An 18,844-nucleotide genomic window follows, 5' to 3' on the forward strand; every position below is an offset into this window, starting at 1 on the left:
GGGCACTAATACACCCCCATACCATCACACATGTGTAAGTTACCCATGTCTTGGGCACTAATACACCCCCATACCATCACACATGTGTAAGTTACCCATGTCTTGTTCACTAATACACCCCCATACCATCACACATGTGTAAGTTACCAATGTCTTGGCCACTAATACACCCCCATTTCATCACACATGTGTAAGTTACCCATGTCTTGGGCACTAATACACCCCCATACCATCACACATGTGTAAGTTACCCATGTCTTGTTCACTAATACACCCCCATACCATCACACATGTGTAAGTTACCCATGCCTTGGGCACTAATACACCCCCATACCATCACACATGTGTAAGTTACCCATGTCTTGGGCACTAATACACCCCCATACCATCACACATGTGTAAGTTACCCATGCCTTGGGCACTAATACACCCCCATACCATCACACATGTGTAAGTTACCCATGTCTTGTTCACTAATACACCCCCATACCATCACACATGTGTAAGTTACCAATGTCTTGGGCACTAATACACCCCCATACCATCACACATGTGTAAGTTACCCATGTCTTGTTCACTAATACACCCCCATACCATCACACATGTGTAAGTTACCCATGTCTTGTTCACTAATACACCCCCATACCATCACACATGTGTAAGTTACCCATGTCTTGGGCACTAATACACCCCCATACCATCACACATGTGTAAGTTACCCATGCCTTGGGTACTAATACACCCCCATACCATCACACATGTGTAAGTTACCCATGTCTTGTTCACTAATACACCCCCATACCATCACACATGTGTAAGTTACCAATGTCTTGGGCACTAATACACCCCCATACCATCACACATGTGTAAGTTACCCATGTCTTGTTCACTAATACACCCCCATACCATCACACATGTGTAAGTTACCCATGTCTTGTTCACTAATACACCCCCATACCATCACACATGTGTAAGTTACCCATGTCTTGGGCACTAATACACCCCCATACCATCACACATGTGTAAGTTACCCATGCCTTGGGCACTAATACACCCCCATACCATCACACATGTGTAAGTTACCCATGTCTTGGGCACTAATACACCCCCATACCATCACACATGTGTAAGTTACCCATGTCTTGGGCACTAATACACCCCCATACCATCACACATGTGTAAGTTACCCATGTCTTGGGCACTAATACACCCCCATACCATCACACATGTGTAAGTTACCCATGTCTTGGGCACTAATACACCCCCATACCATCACACATGTGTAAGTTACCCATGTCTTGGGCACTAATACACCCCCATACCATCACACATGTGTAAGTTACCCATGTCTTGTTCACTAATACACCCCCATACCATCACACATGTGTAAGTTACCAATGTCTTGGCCACTAATACACCCCCATACCATCACACATGTGTAAGTTACCCATGTCTTGGGCACTAATACACCCCCATACCATCACACATGTGTAAGTTACCCATGTCTTGTTCACTAATACACCCCCATACCATCACACATGTGTAAGTTACCCATGCCTTGGGCACTAATACACCCCCATACCATCACACATGTGTAAGTTACCCATGTCTTGGGCACTAATACACCCCCATACCATCACACATGTGTAAGTTACCCATGCCTTGGGCACTAATACACCCCCATACCATCACACATGTGTAAGTTACCCATGTCTTGTTCACTAATACACCCCCATACCATCACACATGTGTAAGTTACCCATGTCTTGTTCACTAATACACCCCCATACCATCACACATGTGTAAGTTACCCATGTCTTGTTCACTAATACACCCCCATACCATCACACATGTGTAAGTTACCCATGTCTTGGGCACTAATACACCCCCATACCATCACACATGTGTAAGTTACCCATGCCTTGGGCACTAATACACCCCCATACCATCACACATGTGTAAGTTACCCATGCCTTGGGCACTAATACACCCCCATACCATCACACATGTGTAAGTTACCCATGTCTTGGGCACTAATACACCCCCATTCCATCACACATGTGTAAGTTACCCATGTCTTGGGCACTAATACACCCCCATACCATCACACATGTGTAAGTTACCCATGTCTTGGGCACTAATACACCCCCATACCATCACACATGTGTAAGTTACCCATGTCTTGAGCACTAATACACCCCCATACCATCACACATGTGTAAGTTACCCATGTCTTGGGCACTAATACACCCCCATACCATCACACATGTGTAAGTTACCCATGCCTTGGGCACTAATACACCCCCATACCATCACACATGTGTAAGTTACCCATGTCTTGGCCACTAATACACCCCCATACCATCACACATGTGGAAGTTACCCATGTCTTGGGCACTAATACACCCCCATACCATCACACATGTGTAAGTTACCCATGTCTTGGGCACTAATACACCCCCATACCATCACACATGTGTAAGTTACCCATGTCTTGGGCACTAATACACCCCCATACCATCACACATGTGTAAGTTACCCATGTCTTGGGCACTAATACACCCCCATACCATCACACGTGTGGAAGTTACCCATGTCTTGGGCACTAATACACCCCCATACCATCACACATGTGTAAGTTACCCATGTCTTGGGCACTAATACACCCCCATACCATCACACATGTGTAAGTTACCCATGCCTTGGGCACTAATACACCCCCATACCATCACACATGTGTAAGTTACCCATGTCTTGTTCACTAATACACCCCCATACCATCACACATGTGTAAGTTACCCATGTCTTGTTCACTAATACACCCCCATACCATCACACATGTGTAAGTTACCCATGTCTTGGGCACTAATACACCCCCATACCATCACACATGTGTAAGTTACCCATGTCTTGGGCACTAATACACCCCCATACCATCACACATGTGGAAGTTACCCATGTCTTGGGCACTAATACACCCCCATACCATCACACATGTGTAAGTTACCCATGTCTTGGGCACTAATACACCCCCATACCATCACACATGTGTAAGTTACCCATGCCTTGGGCACTAATACACCCCCATACCATCACACATGTGTAAGTTACCCATGTCTTGTTCACTAATACACCCCCATACCATCACACATGTGTAAGTTACCCATGTCTTGGGCACTAATACACCCCCATACCATCACACATGTGTAAGTTACCCATGTCTTGGCCACTAATACACCCCCATACCATCACACATGTGTAAGTTACCCATGTCTTGGGCACTAATACACCCCCATACCATCACACATGTGTAAGTTACCCATGTCTTGGGCACTAATACACCCCCATACCATCACACATGTGTAAGTTACCCATGTCTTGGGCACTAATACACCCCCATACCATCACACATGTGTAAGTTACCCATGTCTTGGGCACTAATACACCCCCATACCATCACACATGTGGAAGTTACCCATGTCTTGGGCACTAATACACCCCCATACCATCACACATGTGTAAGTTACCCATGTCTTGGGCACTAATACACCCCCATACCATCACACATGTGTAAGTTACCCATGCCTTGGGCACTAATACACCCCCATACCATCACACATGTGTAAGTTACCCATGTCTTGTTCACTAATACACCCCCATACCATCACACATGTGTAAGTTACCCATGTCTTGTTCACTAATACACCCCCATACCATCACACATGTGTAAGTTACCCATGTCTTGGGCACTAATACACCCCCATACCATCACACATGTGTAAGTTACCCATGTCTTGGGCACTAATACACCCCCATACCATCACACATGTGGAAGTTACCCATGTCTTGGGCACTAATACACCCCCATACCATCACACATGTGTAAGTTACCCATGTCTTGGGCACTAATACACCCCCATACCATCACACATGTGTAAGTTACCCATGCCTTGGGCACTAATACACCCCCATACCATCACACATGTGTAAGTTACCCATGTCTTGTTCACTAATACACCCCCATACCATCACACATGTGTAAGTTACCCATGTCTTGGGCACTAATACACCCCCATACCATCACACATGTGTAAGTTACCCATGTTTTGGCCACTAATACACCCCCATACCATCACACATGTGTAAGTTACCCATGTCTTGGGCACTAATACACCCCCATACCATCACACATGTGTAAGTTACCCATGCCTTGGGCACTAATACACCCCCATACCATCACACATGTGTAAGTTACCCATGTCTTGTTCACTAATACACCCCCATACCATCACACATGTGTAAGTTACCCATGTCTTGGGCACTAATACACCCCCATACCATCACACATGTGTAAGTTACCCATGTCTTGGCCACTAATACACCCCCATACCATCACACATGTGTAAGTTACCCATGTCTTGGGCACTAATACACCCCCATACCATCACACATGTGTAAGTTACCCATGTCTTGGGCACTAATACACCCCCATACCATCACACATGTGTAAGTTACCCATGCCTTGGGCACTAATACACCCCCATACCATCACACATGTGTAAGTTACCCATGCCTTGGGCACTAATACACCCCCATACCATCACACATGTGTAAGTTACCCATGCCTTGGGCACTAATACACCCCCATACCATCACACATGTGTAAGTTACCCATGCCTTGGGCACTAATACACCCTCATACCATCACACATGCTGGCTTTTGAACCTTGCGCCTATAAAAATATGAATGGTTATTTTCCTCTTTGTTCCGGAGGACACGATGTCGAATATTTCCCCCCAAAAATTTGAAATGTGGACTCGTCAGACCACAGAACACTTTTCCACTTTGCATCAGTCCATCTTAGATGATCTCGGGCCCAGAGAAGCCGGCGGTGTTTCTGGATGTTGTTGATAAATGGCTTTCGCTTTGCATAGTAGAGCTTTAACTTGCACTTACAGATGTAGCGACCAACTGTGTTTAGTGACAGTGGTTTTCTGAAGCGTTCCTGAGCCCATGTGGTGATATCCTTTAGAGATTGATGTCGTGTTTTGATACAGTGTTGCTGAGGGGTCGAAGGTCACGGTCATTCAATGTTGGTTTCCGGCCATGCCGCTTACGTGGAGTGATTTCTCCAGATTCTCTGAACCTTTTGATGATATTATGGAGCGTAGATGTTGAAATCCCTAATTTTCTTGCAATGTCACTTTGAGAAAGGTTGTTCTTAAACTGTTTGACTATTTGCTCACACAGTTGTGGACAAAGGGGTGTACCTCGCCCCATTCTTTCTTGTGAAAGACTGAGCATTTTTTGGGAAGCTGTTTTTATAGCCAATCATGGCACCCACCTGTTCCCAATTAGCCTGCACACCTGTGGGATGTTCCAAATAAGTGTTTGATGAGCATTCATCAACTTTATCAGTATTTATTGCCACCTTTCCCAACTTCTTTGTCACATGTTGCTGGCATCAAATTCTAAATTTAATGATTATTTGCACAAAAATAAAGTTTATGAGTTTGAACATGAAATATGTTGTCTTTGTAGCATATTCAACTGAATATGGCTTGAAAAGGATTTGCAAATCATTGTATTCTGTTTATATTTACATCTAACACAATTTCCCAACTCATATGGAAACGGGGTTTGTGTTATATTATGATGTTACGTGGCTTTAAATGTTCTCACACACACACACAGGAGCGAGATCAGTTCTAAAACCACCGGGCTCCAGAGAGAAAAGCCATGTCCAGCTCTGCCGGGGTCCTGTCAGTGATCCCCACAGCTTTGGAGCACAAACACACTCGCTCACACAGACCGACCCTGCGCCCGTGGATACACACTTCCACACATCCCTCGTCTCTCGTTACCCGCACACACACGGCGGTGTTGTGTGACCCACAGGCCGGGTGTTAAGGCCCAGCTGAGCTACTGGCGACAGGTTGGATGCAGTGGATGGCTCACTAAGCCAAATCACACGGGGGAATGCTGTCTGGTCCGACCCCTCTGTGCGTGTTTGTTGTCCGCTCGCATGCATGCTCGCCCGGGTGTGTGCGTGAACCTCCCAGAGAGGGCACTCATAATTGGGGTTTAGCGCCTTGAAAGGGGCAGAATGAGAGGTGCCAGAGTGGGATTGGGCTCGTCTGACCGGGGCTGGGCTTGAAAATAGAACGCGCCTTGGCAGTAGTGAGTCATCCAGATTCGTATGATGAAACTCGGGGAGGATATTGTCAACATTCGGTAAATACCTACAACCTACACCTGTGTTTTTCAACCTTTTCTGAGCCAAGGCACATTTTTTGTGTTAAAAAAATGCGGAGGCACACCACCAGCAGAAATCATTAAAAAACGAAACTCAGTTGACAGTAAAAAGTGGTTGGATATGACTTTAAGGCATAAGCAAGCATGCATGACTATAGCTCTTGTCTCAAAGTAGGTGTACTGTCACCACCTGTCACATCACACCCTGACTTATTTGCACTTTTTTGGTCGTTTCCTGTGTGTAGTCTCACTTGTCTTTTTTTGGTATTTTCCTGTAGCAGTTTCATGTTTTCCTTTGAGCAATATTTCCTGCATCTACTTTGTTTTAGCATTCAAGAATATTTCAGTTGTTTTTATCCTTCTTTGTAGGGACATTGTTGATTGTCATGTCATGTTAGGATGTACTTTGTGGACGCCATCTTTGCGCCACAGTAAGTCTTTGCTGTCGTCCAGTATTCCGTTTTTGTTTACTTTCATCAATCAATCAGTCAATGTTTATTTATATAGCCCCAAATCACAAATGTCTCAAAGGACTGCACAAATCATTACGACTACAGCATCCTCGGAAGAACCCACAAAAGGGCAAGGAAAACTCACACCCAGTGGGCAGGGAGAATTCATATTCAGTGGGACGCCAGTGACAATGCTGACTATGAGAAACCTTTAAAGTCACATCTTAAGTGCACAGGAATCCAGTGCAGGTGAGGCAGTATAGGTATATATGTATGTATATATGTATATAAAGGTATATACAGTATAGGTATATATGTATGTATATATGTATATAAAGGTATATACAGTATAGGTATATATGTATGTATATATGTATATAAAGGTATATACAGTATAGGTATATATGTATGTATATAAAGATATATACAGTATAGGTATATATGTATGTATATATGTATATAAAGGTATATCTAGTATAGGTATATATGTATGTATATATGTATATGAAGGTATATACAGTATAGGTATATATGTATATAAAGGTATATACGGTATAGGTATGTATGTATATATGTATATAAAGGTATATACAGTATAGGTATATATGTATGTATATATGTATATAAAGGTATATACAGTATAGGTATATATGTATGTATATATGTATATAAAGGTATATACAGTATAGGTATATATGTATGTATATATGTATATAAAGGTATATACAGTACAGGCGTAATGTGATCAAACTTTCTTGTTCTTGTCAAAAGTCTAGCAGCCGCATTTTGTACCAACTGTAATCTTTTAATGCTAGACATGGGGAGACCCCAAAATAATAGGTTACAGTAATCGAGACGAGACGTAACAAACGCATGGATAATGATCTCAGCGTCTTTAGTCTTTGTAGCCAGTTTGGTTTTAGTTTCGTTCTGCATAGCCTTCCCTAAGCTTCAATGCCTTTTTTTTAGCGGCACTCACCTCTTGTTTATTTTTGGTTTAAGCATTAGACCCCTTTTTACCTGCACTGTGCCTCCCACTGTTTCCGACATCTGCAAAGCCATTCACAACCTGCTGCCACCTTCTGATATGGAAGAGTATTACACGGTTACTCTGCTGACACTCAACAACAACACATCCTTTGCAGACTATAATTTCTGGTTTGCAAAAAATATTTGTAACCCAAATAGGTGGAATTAGATCATGTCCCACTGCACACCAGACTGTATCTCACGGCACAATAGTGTGCCACGGCACAGTGGTTGAAAAACACTGACCTACTCCACCCACAAAAAGTTATGGAAAAATGGCATCTTAGTTACCGTATTTACCAGACCATAGGGCGCACCGGATTATAAAGCACACTGCCAATGACGGGTCTAGTCAGGTTTATTTTCATACAAAATATGCATTAAAAGGTACATACTATTATTATTTGTCTAAATGTAAAACACTTTCTTTGTGAGCTACATCAGTGGTTCTCAAATGGGGGTCCGTGTACCCCTGGGGGTACTTGAAGGTATGCCAAGGGGTACTTGTGATTTTTCAAAAATATTTTAAAATTAGCAACAATTCAAAAATCCTTTATAAATATATTTATTGAATAATACTTCAACAAAATATGAATATAAGTTCATAAAGTGTGAAAAGAAATGCAACAATGCAATATTCAGTGTTGACGGCTAGATTTTTTGTGGACATGTTCCATAAATATTGATGTTAAAGGGGAACATTATCACAATTTCAGAAGGGTTAAAACCAATAAAAATCAGTTCTAAAATCAGTTTTATTTTTCAAAGTTTCTTTCAAAATTTTACCCATCATGGAATATCCCGAAAAAGGCTTTAAAGTGCCTAATTTTTCGCTATCTGTAAATCCATCGTCCATTTTCCTGTGACGTCACACAGTGACGCCAATACAAACAAACATGGCGGATAGCACAGCAAAATATAGCGACATTAGCTCAGATTCAGACTCGGATTTCAGCGGCTTAAGCGATTCAACAGATTACGCATGAATTGAAACAGATGGTTGGAGTATGGAGGCAGATAGCGAAAACAAAATTGAAGAAGAAACTGAAGCTATTGAGCGAATAGCTATTGAAGCTATTCTGCGATCACCTTCTAACCAACGATTACATCTTTTGACCACTGGAGCAACTTAAATCCGTCGATTGGTAAGTGATTGTTTGGCATTAAATGTGGTTGGAGGGAAAGGCTGGATGCAAATGTACATACAGCTAGCCTAAATAGCATGTTGTAGCGGTGTAGCGTGCAAGGACGGGAGTAAAAGAAGTGTCAAAAGATGGAACTAACAGTTTTAATGACATTCAGACTATTTCAATCAATAACGAAGCAGCATCTCCTCATTCGTGGCTCACTAGTGCAATAACTGACTGGTCAATACTTTGACTGGAACTTTTTAAAAACTAAAGTTCCTTTGCTGAATAATGTAAAGTCACTACACCGGTATGTTTTAGCACTTTCATGCCGAGTTTACTGACAGATATAAGTAAGAACTTCACACTACTTTGTATTAAAATGACAACAATGGAGGACTAATGTCCCATAACAAGAAGGTAGAGAAAAAGGAGAAGGTAATCGAATATGGTGTCGACACAGACTACAAAGGCGGAGAAGCCCACACATTTTCAGGACTTATGCAGATCCCAAATACAGATCAGAAGGTAAGGAAAAGTTGCTTTTGCACAATATTGCGAAACAAAATGCCAAATAATGTCTTACCTTTAACACACACCATAATAATACTGGTATGTTGAAGCAGAGTACAAAGCTTACCAAAGTCGTACTAAAACATTTTGATCGGTTTTTGAGCGCCGTGTGTGATGTTCTGTATATCTATGGACTGGACTCACACTATTATGTTAGATCCACTATGGACTGGACTCTCACTATTATGTTAGATCCACTATGGACTGGACTCTCACTATTATGTTAGATCCACTATGGACTGGACTCTCACTATTATGTTAGATCCACTATGGACTGGACTCTCACACTATTATGTTAGATCCACTATGTACTGGACTCACACTATTATGTTAGATCCACTATGGACTGAACTCTCACTATTATGTTAGATCCACTATGGACTGGACTCACACTATTATGTTAGATCCACTATGGACTGGACTCTCACTATTATGTTAGATCCACTATGGACTGGACTCTCACACTATTATGTTAGATCCACTATGGACTGGACTCACACTATTATGTTAGATCCACTATGGACTGAACTCTCACTATTATGTTAGATCCACTATGGACTGGACTCTCACACTATTATGTTAGATCCACTATGGACTGGACTCTCACACTATTATGTTAGATCCACTATGGACTGGACTCTCACACTATTATGTTAGATCCACTATGGACTGGACTCTCACTATTATGTTAGATCCACTATGGACTGGACTCTCACTATTATGTTAGATCCACTATGGACTGGACTCTCACTATTATGTTAGATCCACTATGGACTGGACTCTCACTATTATGTTAGATCCACTATGGACTGGACTCTCACACTATTATGTTAGATCCACTATGGACTGGACTCTCACTATTATGTTAGATCCACTATGGACTGGACTCTCACTATTATGTTAGATCCACTATGGACTGGACTCTCACTATTATGTTAGATCCACTATGGACTGGACTCTCACACTATTATGTTAGATCCACTATGGACTGGACTCTCACTATTATGTTAGATCCACTATGGACTGGACTCTCACTATTATGTTAGATCCACTATGGACTGGACTCTCACTATTATGTTAGATCCACTATGGACTGGACTTTCACTATTATGTTAGATCCACTATGGACTGGACTCTCATTGTTATGTTAGATCCACTATGGACTGGACTCTCACTATTATGTTAGATCCACTATGGACTGGACTCTCACTATTATGTTAGATCCACTATGGACTGGACTCTCACTATTATGTTAGATCCACTATGGACTGGACTCTCACTATTATGTTAGATCCACTATGGACTGGACTCTCACTATTATGTTAGATCCACTATGGACTGGACTTTCACTATTATGTTAGATCCACTATGGACTGGACTCTCATTGTTATGTTAGATCCACTATGGACTGGACTCTCACTGTTATGTTAGATCCACTATGGACTGGACTCTCACTATTATGTTAGATCCACTATGGACTGGACTCTCACACTATTATGTTAGATCCACTATGGACTGGACTCTCACTATTATGTTAGATCCACTATGGACTGGACTCTCACTGTTATGTTAGATCCACTATGGACTGGACTCTCACTGTTATGTTAGATCCACTATGGACTGGACTCTCACTATTATGTTAGATCCACTATGGACTGGACTCTCACACTATTATGCTAGATCCACTATGGACTGGACTCTCACACTATTATGTTAGATCCACTATGGACTGGACTCTTTGATTAGACAAGAAATAATACAAGTCATCTTGTCTTTGTGAACAGGTGCTTTCATGATGAGTGAGCTAATCCTGTCGGGTTTTTCTTAAGACTGGGAGAGAGTGTGTAAACATCTTGTTACACACACACACACACACACACACACACACACACACACACACGGTCTCTTATACATTTGATATGTCGTCCACAAGATCTGGATTGTCTCCCCCAGACCTGCCAACCTTGCTGTCTTCTCCTGCTGACGACCAAGACTTTCCAAAGTTGAATAATGAGAGCTGGGACACTTCCTTGGATCCAGAGTGAGGATGCAGGCTCAGTAAAAAGTCTGTGCAGAAACAAGCAGCCTTGGCCAAACACTCTTCAGTGGGGTGGAAGCCATTAGTGTGCTTGTAACTCCAAGCCTGCACACATCAGGCTGTGGATAATCCAACACTGGCTGCCCAGCTCCATTTTTGAAAAGCTAGGTGGTGCAGAGATGTGTTGGACAAGACATGCAAGGTTGTTGTTTGTCAGAAAGTACAACTCTGTGAAAATGGGTGACATGTTGAATTCCCCTGTAGTTGTACACAGAATATTGGGATCCAACCAATCTTTTGGGTGGTAATAACCACTATTGGGATGTTGCTGTAATCTAACGAAGGGACAATTAGCACATTAGGCATGTGATGCTTTAACAAGTGTTGACATATCAACTCTTTACAGATCAAGTCTGTGAAAAGTATCAGGAGTAAGCAGCCCAAAATGTTGAAAGAACCATATCAGACCACAAATACAAAAACAAATCCGTCTGAAGCCAAAAAAAAATTAAAAGCAATATTAAAAACCCTGTTTCCATATGAGTTGGGAAATTGTGTTAGATGTAAATATAAACAGAATACAATGATTTGCAAATCCTTTTCAAGCCATATTCAGTTGAATATGCTACAAAGACAACATATTTCATGAGCAACACGTGACAAAGAAGTTGGGAAAGGTGGCAATAAATACTGATAAAGTTGAGGAATGCTCATCAAACACTTATTTGGAACATCCCACAGGTGTGCAGGCTAATTGGGAACAGGTGGGTGCCATGATTGGCTATAAAAACAGCTTCCCAAAAAATGCTCAGTCTTTCACAAGAAAGGATGGGGCGAGGTACACCCCTTTGTCCACAACTGTGTGAGCAAATAGTCAAACAGTTTAAGAACAACATTTCTCAAAGTGACATTGCAAGAAATTTAGGGATTTCAACATCTACGCTCCATAATATCATCAAAAGGTTCAGAGAATCTGGAGAAATCACTCCACGTAAGCGGCATGGCCGGAAACCAACATTGAATGACCGTGACCTTCCATCCCTCAGACGGCACTGTATCAAAAACCGACATCAATCTCTAAAGGATATCACCACATGGGCTCAGGAACACTTCAGAAAACCACTGTCACTAAATACAGTTTGTCACTACATCTGTGAGTGCAAGTTAAAGCTCGACTATGCAAAGCGAAAGCCATTTATCAACAACATCCAGAAACGCCGCCGGCTTCTCAGGGCCCGAGATTATCTAAGATGGACTGATGCAAAGTGGAAAAGTGTTCTGTGGTCTGACGAGTCCACATTTCAAATTGTTTTTTGGAAATATTCGACATCGTGTCATTTGGACCAAAGGGGAAGCGAACCATCCAGACTGTTATCCACGCAAAGTGTAAAAGCCAGCATGTGTGATGGTATGGGGGTGTATTAGTGCCCAAGGCATGGGTAACTTACACATGTGTGATGGTATGGGGGTGTATTAGTGCCCAAGGCATGGGTAACTTACACATGTGTGATGGTATGGGGGTGTATTAGTGCCCAAGACATGGGTAACTTACACATCTGTGATGGTATGGGGGTGTATTAGTGAACAAGACATGGGTAACTTACACATGTGTGATGGTATGGGGGTGTATTAGTGCCCAAGGCATGGGTAACTTACACATGTGTGATGGTATGGGGGTGTATTAGTGCCCAAGGCATGGGTAACTTACACATGTGTGATGGTATGGGGGTGTATTAGTGCCCAAGGCATGGGTAACTTACACATCTGTGAAGGCACCATTAATGCTGAAAGGTACATACAGGTTTTGGAACAACATATGCTGCCGTCTAAGCGCCGTCTTTTTCATGGACGCCCCTGCTTATTTCAGCAAGACAATGTCAAGCCACATTAAGCACGTGTTATAACAGCGTGGCTTTGTAAAAAAAAGAGTACTTTCCTGGCCTGCCTGCAGTCCAGACCTGTCTCCCATGGAAAATGTGTGGCGCATTATGAAGCGTAAAATAGGACAGCGGAGACCCCGGACTGTTGAAGGACTGAAGCTCTACATAAAACAAGAATGGGAAAGAATTCCACTTTCAAAGCTTCAACAATTAGTTTCCTCAGTTCCCAAACGTTTATTGAGTGTTGTTAAAAGAAAAGGTGATGTAACACAGTGGTGAACATGCCCTTTCCCAACTACTTTGGCACGTGTTGCAGCCATGAAATTCTAAATTGATTACTTTTTGTATATATATATATATATATGTATGTATATATATATATATATAAACTTTTTTTTTGTTTTGCAAAATAAGGTTTATCATATATATATATATATATATATATATATATATATATATATATATATATATATATATATATATATATATATATATATATATATGATAAACCTTATTTTGCAAAACAAAAAAAAAGTTTATATATATATATATACATATACATATGTGGGAAGAGGCAGTGATCAGCCCACTGCAGGTGCAAAAGGTCACCGCCTGAGTCAATGGTGTTGAGGGCGAAGCCCCATTGACGAGGGGCGGGGCATGTGCGGGATGGCGATTCGCAGCTGGCAGTTGATTAGATTTTGCAGGTTGTTCACGTTAATCTAATTAGTTGTTGTCTTTAAACAGTGAGCGGTCAGCGGAGGAGGAGGTAGAAAGGACATCTGAAAAGATTTCTGAAAAGATTGTACTGCAAATGATCAACATCCACTGAGAATTAAAGACCTTGTCAAACGGCACTCTGACTCCTGAGGTGTATCTGGGAACAGGTAGGGAACGACGTCTACAATATATATTTAGTGTCATTTGCAATGCAATTGAAGTGAATTGTGAATTGTATTTATATAGCACTTTTTCTCTAGTGACTCAAAGCGCTTTACATAGTGAAACCCAATATCTATGTTACATTTAAAGCAGTGTGGGTGGCACTGGGAGCAGGTGGGTAAAGTGTCTTGCCCAAGGACACAAGGGCAGTGACTAGAATGGCGGAAGAGGGGATCGAACCTGGAACCCTCAAGTTGCTGGCCCAGCCACTCTACCAACAGAGTTATACCGCCCCATATATATCCATCCATCCATTTTCTACCGCTTATTCCCTTTTGGGGTTGCGGGGGGGCGTTGGCGCCTATCTCAGCTGCAATCGGGTGGAAGGCGGGGTACACCCTGGACAAGTCGCCACCTCATCACAGGGCCAACACAGATAGACAGACAACATTCACACACTAGGGCCCATTTAGTGTTGCCAATCAACCTATCCCCAGGTGCATGTCTTTGGAGGTGGGAGGGGCCTATCCCCAGGTGCATGTCTTTGGAGGTGGGAGGGGCCTATCCCCAGGTGCATGTCTTTGGAGGTGGGAGGGGCCTATCCCCAGGTGCATGTCTTTGGAGGTGGGAGGGGCCTATCCCCAGGTGCATGTCTTTGGAGGTGGGAGGAAGCCGGAGTATACGGAGGGAACCCACGCAGTCACGGGGAGAACATGCAAACTCCACACAGTAAGATCCCGAGCCTGGGATTGAACTCAGAACTGCAGGACCTTGGTATTGTGAGGCAGACGTCTTAACGTCCTTTTGAACGTCACCGCGCCCGCCGTTCACGGAATGCTATTTGCGTGCCGACCGGACACATGCATCTCGCTGCTTTTATCGGCACGTGTATGAGACTGCAAGGCATGCTGGGTGACACAGAGTACACTGACGGTTGTGATATAAACAACTTTAACACTCCTACTAATATGCGCCACATTGTGAACCCACACAAAAGAAGAATGACAAACACATTTCGGGAGAAAATCCTGACAGTAACACAACATAAATGCAACACAAAAAATACCCAGAATCATTTGCATCCATGAAACTTCCTGACTGTTATACACCAAACCCCGCCCACCTCAACCACGCAGGGTTGAGCATGAATTAAATCATTATTAAAATTATTATTAAAATAGTGGGAAAATAAAGCATAAATAGTGCCATACAAGTATAACCTATTTAATCTTTACAATGTGTGTTGTATGGGGCGGCCTTCAGAGATTTCTTTACTAAATAAAAATGATATATTTTTCGATTTATTTTTGTCCATTTGCTCTCTTTATAACGTGTCAACGTTTTTAAGGACACTACTTCATAACACGGGTCTAAAAATAGCAAAGCGCCAGCAATGGCTCCTCGTTCACAAGAAGGCGACGCTACTGGAGCCCGCTACTGCCCAACTCTCATGCTAGCCTACGACAAAACGTTTTGCACGTTTGCAAAATTCTAACGAATCAACTTCGACGATGAAAATCCGGAGTTCAAGACCGCCCTGGTGAGAGCATCATCGCAATGTGATCCGACACTCAGGTTACAGAAATGTGGTCCTGTTTAGAAAAAGGTCAATAGTCGGGCTAATGCTGTCCGTGTTCACATAGCCAGTGATCTTCATCTTCTGTTGCCAAACACACTCCAGGGATGGAGGTGGAGAGGTTTTGGAAGGTCAGCTGCATCTCACACTCCATCCTTTCACTACAATCCTTTCAACATGGCCGGATGCTGCAGCGAGCAAAGGTGGAGGCTGAAAGCAGAGAAGCGGGAGTTTTTTTAGTTTTTGTGCTATCCAGCATCTGGAGAGCCTCACTGAGATTACATGGGACTTTTATTGATTGTCCTTTTTTAAACAGCCATGCTTTCAACAGCTCCGTGTGAGGAGTTCTGAGAGGAATCTTGGAGATTGAAGCCCGGAGGACAGTTTGGTTGAGGGTGATAGTAATTGTTGGAGTTAGTCTTCGCTCTTTAGTGGGACACACAGCTCAACTCTTTTAGGTGTTTGATGATGTGGTCCGCAGGGGAAAGAAGGGGAGAATACAACACAACTCCCTCACGTCAGCACTTTTTGCAGGATGAGTTTGAGATGGTAAATTAATCAATCTAAATAGTTCATTGAAATATGTTTTTTTTATGTGTGCTGTTATTGAGAACACTGATTTAAAACAAATATGCAAACAAAACATGGATTTGCAACCAAAAATATTTTAAAATCGAAAGAATGAATTAAAAAAAAAATACAAATGTGTATATATATATATATATATATATATATATATATATATATGTGTATATATATATATATATATGTGTATATGTATATGTATATATATATATATATATATATATATATATATATGTATATATATATATATATATATGTATATATATATATATATGTATATATACATATATATATGTATATATACATATATATATGTATATATACATATATATGTATATATACATATATATATGTATATATACATATATATATGTATATATACATATATATATGTATATATACATATATATATGTATATATACATATATATATGTATATATACATATATATATGTATATATACATATATATATGTATATATACATCTATGTATGTACGTATATGTATGTACATATTTATAAATACATAGTTCAGTGAAATGTTTTTTAATGCGTGCTGTTATTGAGAACACTGATTTAAAACAAATTTGCAAACAAAACATGAATTTGCAACCAAAAATATTTTTAAATCGTAAGAATGAATAAAAAAAATAAAATTTTTGTTTATTTATATATATATATATATATGTATGTTTGTATGTATGTATGTATGTATGTATGTACGTACGTATATGTATGTACATACATAGTTCATTAAAATATGTTTTTTTCTGTGTGCTGTTATCGAGAACACGGATTTAAAACAAATATGCAAACAAAACATGGATTTACAACCAAAAATATTTTTAAATTGAAAGAATGAATAAAAAAATACAATTATATATATATATATGTATATATATATATATATATATATATATATATATATATATATATATATATATATATATATATATATATATATATATATATATATATAATATATAATGTGTGTGTGTATATTTATGTAGTTGTAAATAAATATATATATATATATATATATATATATATATATATATATATATATATATATATATATATATATATATATATATATATTTCCAAATACATAAACACACACACACATATATATATATATATATATATATATATATATATATATATATATATATATATATATATATGTATGTATATATATGTATGTATATATGTATGTATATATATGTATGTATGTATATATTTATGTGTGTGTGTGTGTGTGTGTGTATGTAAATATGTTTATGTATATACATATACGGTACATATTTAGAGCATTTTTTTCTAGTTTCATTCCGTTGTTCTGTATAGAGAGAATTTTACAATCCTGCAAGTGACGTTTTCTTTGTAAAATCTGCCATCTTTACATATTACGTTATTGGAGACTGTACTCGTGTTGAGAAAGTGTCTGAAAATGAGATTTGTGAAAGAGCCGCGACACAGCATTTATGTAAAAGTCTTAACAAAGGACTGCCGCAAGATGGCTGACAACTTGATGTAAGATCCAGCCAGTCCGTGTATGTCGACAGTGTTGAGGGTAAACATTGTCAGAAGTCACACCTGTGTTGTTTAGTTGCATAAAAAACACCAATTTCTTGCCATCGGACAAATATCTGAAGGGGTATTGGACGGTGAAGCGTTTGAGGACCACTGAAAAAATATGAAAACTCATAAAGTTGAATTTCACATACCTAGTGTATGTGGTCCATTGGTGAATGGCATTTTGTTTATTTAGTAATCTATATCATATTTCTATCACGTTATAGCAGACCACACATGCTGGCATGTAAGGTGAGACTTCAGACTGAGCGAGACTGTCACATTCCAATCCTGTCTCAAGTCATTTGAGACCAACAAACTATAAAGAAAGACAAAAGGCATTGACGGGCTGTAAAAAATGGTGTTTAATAACCATAAACAGAAACAATCCACAAACAACCTATGGTTCCAAAGTTAAAATCAGACCGAAACTAAGAAATCATTCCCCAAATACCATCAATTCTGGACTATAAGCCGCTAATTATTTCCTACACTTTGAACCTTGCGATTTATAACACGGTGCAGTTAATGTATGGATGTGTCTTTGCTAACGGTCATAATGTTTAGAAATGGGTGATTAGTTTACAACAGACGTTGAAAATGTGTGTTATTGCTTGTGTTATTGCGCCATCTTTTGGACCAGTTCAGATTTTAGCCATATTTCGGAGATGAAAGAAGGATGTTCAGTTAACATTTTAAATGTGCCGCTAAAAGGAGAGAGTTGGCTCCAAAATATTGCTTTGAGTCGCTATGCATAATTGTTTTGTTTTCAAGATTTAAGGTGGTAACTTTAAGTAAGTGTCCGTGTTTAGCAGCTTTTGTGTTTTATTAGCGTCAAGATGCAAAAAGTGGCTGGGCATCAATTGTTTGATG

General features: G+C 40.3%; 1 protein-coding gene across 1 annotated transcript in view; it reads left to right on the top strand.

Annotated features, from left to right (window-relative positions):
* svbp (small vasohibin binding protein) overlaps positions 1-18,844 on the top strand; it is a 263,018-nt gene that overhangs the window by 69,087 nt on the left and 175,087 nt on the right. The window contains exon 4 of the mRNA XM_061875536.1: positions 14,103-14,242. The gene's annotated coding sequence lies outside the window, so the exon portion shown is untranslated. The remainder of the gene's footprint in view (positions 1-14,102; positions 14,243-18,844) is intronic.

Source organism: Nerophis ophidion, linkage group LG16, assembly GCF_033978795.1.
Source record: "Nerophis ophidion isolate RoL-2023_Sa linkage group LG16, RoL_Noph_v1.0, whole genome shotgun sequence".
In the NCBI taxonomy this organism is placed as follows: Eukaryota; Metazoa; Chordata; class Actinopteri; order Syngnathiformes; family Syngnathidae; genus Nerophis; species Nerophis ophidion.